Below are 9,629 nucleotides of genomic sequence, written 5' to 3' on the forward strand. Positions count from 1 at the left end.
TCAAGCTCATCAAGATCATCTTTTTTTTATTGTGTGGCCAATCAGCATGCTCCAAAATGGCTAAATGAACGGACACGGCCATGGAAGTTTTTTGATCGATCAACATGCTTTAACTGCTATTGTTAAAGAAGTCACATGACTGTCTATGCCGTGGAATCATCATCACATCGTGGGTGACATGACCATGGTTGCAATTATTTTGTGTCGAGATGCCACTTGTTCCACGAGAATCACACAATTTCACAGTACCTGGTTAAAAAAAACATGGGTACCCATTAAAGAAACCCATCCCAAAATTCAAATCTTGGAAGTTGCTGTTCAAATTGTTCATAAAGGTCCGCATGATAATACTATCACATCTGTGTGTCAACGCAGCAGGATACAAGTGTGTACAGTGAGCATAGCCTTATGATGTAAACTGCAACTTTCGCGAATGTCATAAACGTGAATATGTAATTGTTTTCACATTTCGCCTGGTTTTCATTTTGAAAGTTCCCCAAAATCGACGTCCAAAACCTTTCTTTTTTTATTGTCTGAGAAGTTACTAAGTAATTTGTAAAGTTGGTTACTGGTACCCGATCCCATAATCTGGAACCGGTTCCTGACATTAACGGTCGGGTACTCGGGTACCCGGGTCCGATGCACAGTCCTAAGCTGAATGTACATGGACCGGTAAAATGTGAACATTGCTAAAACATAAAAATCATGAAAAGTAACACCTTGAATCTTGATGCCCCAAAGCTTTGGATATCTGCATGTGAATAGATGGGGGTAAGGTGATATACGACATCACAGTGCTGTTAAATCATTTAGGGTGTTTGACGCCTGTGCTGTGGTACGTGGGGTCGAACCCTGACATGGTGCTTGTGTTCTTGGGCAAGACACTTTACTACGATTGTCTCTCTCTACCCAGGAGTCTAAATTGGTACCTGTGAAGGTACAGACCAAATTGCGCTGATCTCGAGCTGCTGCAGAAAAAAGTCTCACTCCTGATGAGCAGGGATAATAATTGTGAAGCGCTTTGAAACTTTTGGTATAAGCGCTATATAAGCACCATATTATTATATAAGTTATCCCGCAAGCGCGAGTGGAACACGGAATAATGTAGTGCGTCTGTGTCCCACTTCGGCCGAGTGGTATGTGGGACTCGGATGCACTACATTTTCTGCGTTCCACGAGCGCGAGCACGATAACGAATTGATCTTCAAGCAAACTTGACGTACAGTAATGATGGAACTAGCATGCTTCACATGAACCTTTCAGCGTTTTAGCGCATGCAGCTGGAATGTCGCTCGCATCTTGGAATAGCGCAATACGCAGGGTGCGATATGGACCGTGCAATACAGTATAATATCACACTGTTGTTGCCATGGATCGACCAATCAGGATCGAGGATACAAGTTTGCTTGAAGATAATTATTATTATTTTGCTATATCAAGCCAACATCATGTGATCGAAGTGAACTTAAATGGTAATATAATTGAAATTAACATTAATTTTTGTAGTGCTTTATCCCTAACCCCCTAGCATGATTTACTAGGAACCATACCCATCCTGGCAAATTCCAACACCATATGGGAAACTGCACACACATATTTCTGACTTCGATTCTGGAGGTGTGCCAACCCAATGTAAAAGACTGTCAGTTTAGGGGTACTGTACCCATCCTGACAGATTCCAACAAAACATGCTGTTGGGGTTGGATGGGTTGAGTTCTGTTAGGGTTAATTATCTAAGCAGATCTAAGTGTATAGAGAGTGTTTTTTGCAATGGCGGTCTGAAAATTTGCAATTTGATTGGAATCTTCACGAGCATTGCATCAGGGAAATCTGAACTCTCTCATAGCAAAGTGCACATGTAAACAAAGTGTGACGTCATTTTGTCACGGGTCTGTTGAATAGCCCAGGTGTGAAAGCGTACTTGTGACTGCAAGCATGTGTGGTTGACCCCCTCTTTCCCACCCCTACCAAATAAAAAGTAACATCATGATAATCAAGCGATCATGTTAAATCAGTAAAAAATAAAAGAAGTTCGAACAATCATGTCATAATCAGAAATTATAGTCCTGTATTTTTTCTGTCAGAGAAAGAAAATAAACCAACTTGTGCAAACTTCAAGGAGATAACATCAGATGTGTGATTTTTTTGACATTTTTATTTTCCTTTGGTCAACATTAGTAGTTAAAATTAATCAGATTTATTTGCACCATTTATATTCCATTGTTTAGATATTTATTTAACATAAGGATAACTTGGAAGGGCGCCTCTATAGAAAGATGGTGTCCTTGCAAAGCCATTTAGATAATCATTAAAGTTATAGTCCATCATTTGCAGCTATCCGAAAAGTAAGCGGTGTAATTATTGTTCGGAAATGTTCTTGGTTGAAAGATAGTAAGGGAACTAAACTCTCTGGGAAATTACTCTTTCTGGCAAGCTGTCATTTTGATGAAATCAACAAAAGAAGGCCTTTCCAACGGTGCTTCTTAAGACGCACCATAGGAAATTTAAATTAGTAGTTCGTTTTGTTATTCAGCGAAGTGCGCGCAAGCATTGGCACTACGCACAGGCCCGCGCAGTTGCTATAATTCGTCGGATCAGTGCGCGACATCGCGTAGCTGCAATCTGCTCAGTGAGAACGTGTATTGGACGCTGAATTCAGGCCCATTTCAAAACATAATTCAGCAACTTTTGATTTGAAATTGAGATCCTAGAATGCTGTTTTTCTCAGAATATACAGATGAAGCACAAATTACAAATGATGGACTATACCTTTAATGCATTACCATTGAACATCCTGACAAATGCATGATCCACATTTTTTTTCTCCTTTTTCCCTGACCGTTTGTATTCATGGGTACAAGCTCCAATAGTCATTTTCAAGTTAATGCCTTCACTGTTGGCTCAATGAAAGCTTTTAAGAAGATTGGTATATTACGTTGATTGATGAGGAGCAAACTTGAACTCCAATATCGAAAAAAGGGGGGGGGGGTACTAGACTCATTTCTAAATGGAGGCTGGGATGAAAGAAAACAATCATGAGTTCACATCCCGCCTGAACAGGCTTGTCACAGGATCTCTGTGAGTAGAAATAGTCAATGAGGTTATGATTTATAATATAGTCAAAAACCCCAATCCAAAATTGTAGTGCCTTTGCAGCAATGCCCATTGAGTATGCTAGGTTTGTGCACTATTGCATTTTCAGAGTCACAGTATATTCATTAACAAATACTGCAATACAGGGTGACTAAACAAAAAAATGAAACCCAAATATCGGGACAAAAAGGTAAGTGTTCTTTCAGAAAAAATGAAATCAAATCACTTAGAGATGTGTGTGAATTGTTTTCGTTTTGCTGAAAGAACGCACACCTTTTTTTTGTGATCCGTGGACAGAACTTTAGAACGGTGGTTGTGTTTAAAATTCCGTAACTTAAAAATTACATGAGTGATTTGAATGATTCTTGTACTAAAAGAATGCTTATGAATTGGGCTTTCATATCCTAGATTTTGAAAGTGCTACATGGGGCACTTCACTAAAACAATGGTCCCGACATTTGGGTTTCGTTTTTTTTTTACTCGCCCTGTTTTTGGTATTACCAGGTACTTTTCTTGGTAGACAATTATTATTTCATCAGTAAGACACATGGTCATAGTGTCAACAGCACTTCAGAAACTCTGCGTCATGACTTGTAAGCAGAAGTATGATCGGTTATAAGTCCAGCACCACAAGTTTTGTCTCATCTAGATACAGCGTCCATAAAGAATTCAAACTTATCCATATAGGGCCAAATCTTGGCAAGTCGTTTCTCGTTTTTTGTGTCACCTACACAAAGTTTTTGGGGGACACTCACCAGTCCTAAATTCTGTATGACCGTATCTCTGTATGTTAAAGGTTAGATTAGGTTTTGAAAAAAAAAATGTATAACTTCTACATGCTTTCATGGATTTTGATGAAACTTGGATGCAGTGACCCTTGGGTGGGGAAGACACAATTCCTCATCGGATTACTGAGGTTAACAGTCATGTAGGGGTCATTTGAGGTTATTGTTCAAATTTGCTTCAAATGTTTCTTTGTCTACGGAATTTGATGGATTTTAATTTAACTTGGATGGAGCGATCCTTGGGTGGGGGTTCATGACAACTCTTCCTAAATTGGAGGTCAAAGGTCATCTACTGGTCATTTGAGGTCGTTTAAAAATGGCAGAAAATGGCGATCCACAAATCACTTGTTTTTCTTTTACAGGGTTTTTGTAAACACCTTGCCACATTTTTTGAGGGAATACCACAGTATTGAAATTCCATACAGAGTATTTTCAGTGTTTTGGTAGTTTAACAACATTTGTGATGTCGAGCTAAATGAGTCGTTTGTCGGGAATTTTCATTTGGAGATTCAGGCCAAAATAGGGCCACTTCATCACATCACTTCATCACATCTCTTGGTGTTTTTGAACTAAAGATGGTATCAGCATGCGGTTTTCACAGCAGGACTGCTGAGATTGTGCTCTTTTCAAATCTGCAAAAAGAAATTGACCAAGGTTGACAAACAACTCATATACATGTAGCTTGATCGCATTACATTTGATAAAAAAAACATTGGTGACTGTACTGTGTTACAGAACCATTGTCCAAGCCTAGGTTCAATATTCCTGGACCTTACTGTAATCTTTTGACCGAGGCCAGAATATAATCTTCTTTGGTCATTATCAAAATGACTTGTAATTAAGTTCAAGGCTAAAAGATAAACATGTTTGTTTGTTTTTTAATTTTTAATTTTATTGAACAGGACAGGCCTGTACCCTCACTAGGTCGCTGTTCTGTCATCGCCGTCAGACAAAACGGCGCAGCTGTTTGCGTGTCAGCCGGGAAAAACAAAAAGAAACCCAAGTATCACGGCAAACGAGAAATCAATACGAAGACTGCGTCGATTGTGTCACATTCACGAAAATCAAGGGGTGATGCTCTGAATGGCTGTAATGGTCGCCATTGATTGGCCATCTAATAGCTTCTCAAGTGTAGCAGCTGCTTTGTGTAGAGCGGCCTTTTTGATGTCCCTGACTTCTCAGATTTTGTTTTAATGTACGCAGTGCCGAACGATTTGACAACTTTTAATATTGCACTTTTGTTGCGCGTCCGACGAGGTGTAAAGCGGTACAATCGCTATCACTTTGTCATATAAACCCAAGGTCAATTTTAATGCAGTATCTGAGAATAATTCACTGCTCCACAATGTTTACAACTACAAGCTTATGAATTTGTGCTTATTTGCTGAAAAATACTTTGTTGTTCCTGGTGTACATGCATTATCAGGGGAGTGAAATCTCAGCTTCAAAGCTGAATTCAGGTTTTTTTTGTTTTGGATTTCAGCTTTTTCTCTCACTTGCTGTGTGCAAAAGTATAGGAGATTTCCAAAGTTCAGCTTTTTTACACCTTTTCCAGCTGTTTTCAGCTGTTTTTTATCAGTGGTCACTCACACCCCTGATTATACTCATGACAATTCTGTCGCTGAGTGAAGTCAAATCAGCAATAATATGTTGGAGATGCATAAATTATAATGTTGAACTTAACATCTCATTTTTGGGGGGGAATGAATCATTAGTAAATTATAAGTAAGTATAACTTTTTTTGTGAAACTGAGACAGCATATGGATGATAGTTTAACCCCTTGCTATTTTAACAGTCACAGACAGTCAAAATTCACTGCCACATCCCCTGCTATACTTTTAACAAAGGCTAGTCACCAGCAGTCAGATCATATGTCAAGCAAGCACTGTGACTAGTCAAACTGGGTCAACAGACAAAGCAAGCAAGTTGTAGTCGGCAGATGCCACAAAAAAGGGCACCACTTCTTTTTTGAAAAGGGCACTCTTTACAAATTATTGGGGGGGGGGGGGGGGGGTAAGCCCGTTGAAAAAAAGGGCATTTGAATGGAAAAAGGCAGTCTTTACAAAATATTGGGGGGGGGGGGTTAAATTCCCCCTTACCACCCCCCCCCCCCCTCCCTGCTGGCTACGCCTATGCATTCATGTGTGGAAAAGCCTGCAGGCATTACCTGTTCAATAACACGGGGGGGGGGGGGGGGGTAATTATAAAATAAGAAGATAAGGGAGAAGTACATTGCCCTCAGTGCAATTTGGTAGCATAGGCAACCAGTGATGGTCCAGGGTTGCCATGGAAACAGGAAGAGGCAAAGTGGGGGAGCAAGAATTGATGGGAATAATTCTTTCCCAAAACAAATGGTTTGCAGTTGGCAATTTGCATATAACATCCATGAGGTTCAGCTGTTGCTGTGTGTTTTGCTTGACTCTAAAGAGTATTGCAAAATGAACTTCTTCATTTTATTCTTGTTTGTTGTTGAGAATGGGAATCACTGTAGTTTATTTCTCAATGTATGTTTCACAATTTCTTTTTAATATTCTGTCATGTGCCTACAAGTGAAAAAAAGAGCAGACTTGCCTTTTTGGCATGAGCTCAATGAGTTGTACCGGAAAACCTCAAGTTCAGGGCATCATTAAAACTCGGTGAATCAGTCGGTCAGCCAGTTCGTCGGTCAAACTGTCATGTCATTGGTCAGTCGGTCACTTGGTCAGCCACTCGGTCATCAGTGACTCATCAGTCAGTCAGAGGACTACGAAGGTTGACGCTTCAAGTTCAGCAAAAAAAGTTCATGCAATGTTATTCATTTTTAATGCAATCCTTGAAAATGCACCGTTCTGTCCCATTTAAACTTACACGTATTTTCAATTTCCGTTTTGCCATTGTCAAGGGTATTTGGTTGCATTTTTATTTTTATGTCAATGCGAATTTTCATATTCTGGAGCAAGAGCATGAAGTCATTTTAGGCAGAAATCTCAATTTTACAGTTATTTACATGTAAGCACCAAAAGTTGCCAGAATTTTGTATATTTTGCTGTTGTAAATTCTCTTTTTTGGGAGGGTGAATCGTTGATGTGTATGTACATGGCAGTAAGCCAATGAGCAAACTTTTCTCTCAAATAATTCTCAACAAATTCTGGGGTTCACAAATTGAACAGAAAACCCCTAAACAGAACAGTGTCTTCCTGAAATGACATCACACCAACATCGTCCTCAGTTGTCCCGAAAAGACAAATTTCAACAAATTTTAAACGTTTGAAGAAGTGCACTTTTTCAATACAATTAACCAAAAAGGAATCTCAAATGGTTTTCATACATTTAAAGGGAATATACATCATTTGCTTTTGCTGTAATTTTCAGAAATGGATGGAATTGGGGGGTTGGAAATATATAGCAAATACAGTTACACTGACTTTTTTGAGGTATTGGGTTCGAAAATGCTATAAAAACCAAGAAAAACAATAATTTTCCTGTAGTCTGGTTCCCTGACTCCATATAAGAAGAAACAGAGCAGTTTACATACATTGGGGAATTGTAAGGTCAGGGAACCAGTCTAGCTGGCTTGTACCCGTTCATAGGTGTGTAATCGATTGCAAACAAGTGCGATGGTCAATCGGGGCCAGTATTTGAAAAAAAGCCAGTTTTTTTCCAACGCTGGTCGGCCGACCAGCGTTGGAAATTGATACAAAAATACCACTTTTCTTGAAAATGACAGTATACCAGGTGCCATGATTTTACAGGATGCTTTACACTGTCATTCACTAGCAGTCCAGCAAGGTATTTCAAAATGATTTGGTAGTTTTGTTTTTTGATGTTTGCAAATGTTGTATTTTCCCTTTAAGAGGAGTTGCACAAAATGTGTTCCTGAGCTATATCGACCTTTTAAAGTTGTCTTATAATGTAATTTGATATTCTTTGAGATGACATATCAGGCAGGTGGTTCATGAGGGCAGACCGAGTTTGAAGATGCTCGGCATTGACTGGATATAGCTGCCCAGGCTGATAGAGGCTTACAGTGGAGGAGACAGGATGCTAGCTGATTTGGTAAGTACACCCATTTAGGTTCTTGTTTCAGTTATATAGTCCGAGGGTTCAATAGTCCAAAGGTGGCATGGGTGGCTAGTGCATAAGGCGCTCGCCTGTCACCACTGTGGCCATGGTTCGATTCCCGCTGCGGACCATACGTGACCTAGTTCTGTCAAAAGCAGACGCTTCTGGGCAGGGGTTGAAATTAAGATAGGGCCACAAAATGCTGTGGGGGTGATTTTTTTCGATTTTCAAATTTTTGCATATTTGTAATCCTGAACATGTCTAAAATATACTATAAAAGTTTGAAACCCTAATTTGAACTCTAGTATATAGTATTTTTGATGATTTGTTAAGGTATATCAGTTAAAGAAATGACTGTTTTGTGACGTTCGTGCACACTTCAACTTAGCATAACTCTGCCCAGGAATGACCGGTTTCAAATATTAAACCACCTAACATATTTTAACAATATGCAAAAATCTCATTTTTGACCTTATGCCCAGAAAAGTCTGATTTTGACAGAACAGGTCACATATTTGAGTATAGTTGTGCGTTGGTTCTCTCCTGTGCCACGAGGGGTTTTCTCCCTCCAGAAAAATCAAACACTTTCGATCCCTGGCTGTGTTCCGTGGTCATACATGGGTCGTACTGCTGGCTGCCAAAGGCGCCTTTAAATGCCTTCGGCTTGACAACGTTGTAGCCGCATCCTTTGCATTTCAGCTTCTCAGCTGTGAGTAAGGATGATTAACCCCTAAAATTATAATTAGTATTATTAATGAACCTTCGGACTATCGCACCAAATGTTCAGATTAACGAACCTAATTGTTTCATTTTTGGACTAATGAATCCCTGGGTATAGAAAAGTTGTGTGTTCGGTCTATCAAACCATCAGATTATGACAGTGGCGCACCCAGGATTTGGTTTTGTGGGAGGCTCAAAAAAATTTTGTTTTACAAATTTGTTAAAAGTTGAATTTTTTTCCAAAGACGTTGCCCAAAATTTTTGGCCGCAGAATTTTTTTTTTTTTTTTTTTTTAGGTGCGGCCTATTTTGACCTTGGTGGTGCCACTTACACCCCTATTATAGTACTCGAAAACAGGCCACATACATATCACCAAGGCCAAATCATGGGACTAAAAATAAAAATACCAAAAAAAAAAAATGACAACCTCTTGGGGGGGGGGGCTCAAGCCCCTGAGGACCCCCCTTGGGTGCGCCACTGGATTATGAACCTTAGGACTATCATACCCTCGGACTATTAAGTGGACCCCCTTGTTTCTCCCCATAGCAATGTGCACAAATATATAAAAATGTTTGTGTCCATCAGCAACTTACTTTATCACATTTTTTTCACAAGAGGAAGCCTGAATTGTGGATTTGGAGCTTTACCTTTATTAGCAAAGGAATACTTTGGAATATCTTGTTATGGAAATGGTTTACTGGAGTGAAAACGGTAGTGTTGTTTGATCAGTTTTCCAACATGAGACCAGCTTACACACAATCAGGAAAATTTTGTAATGCGTATTTCCGCGTTCTTACAGCACGATTTAAAAATTAAGCATGTTGACTAAGGCCAACAAAAAAAAGTCTCCGGTTTCTGGTATAGAGCCTGCCCAAAAAGTGGTGCGGCGACGCGTCTTTTTTTTTTTTTTTTACCTATTTTTTTTTGCTTCAAATGTCGGCTGATGACTGCAAATGGTGCCCGACTAAACTTAGTGCAAATATATGGGA

This window comes from Patiria miniata, unplaced genomic scaffold (genome assembly GCF_015706575.1).
Source record: "Patiria miniata isolate m_02_andy unplaced genomic scaffold, ASM1570657v1 HiC_scaffold_6, whole genome shotgun sequence".
NCBI classification, from domain to species: domain Eukaryota; kingdom Metazoa; phylum Echinodermata; class Asteroidea; order Valvatida; family Asterinidae; genus Patiria; species Patiria miniata.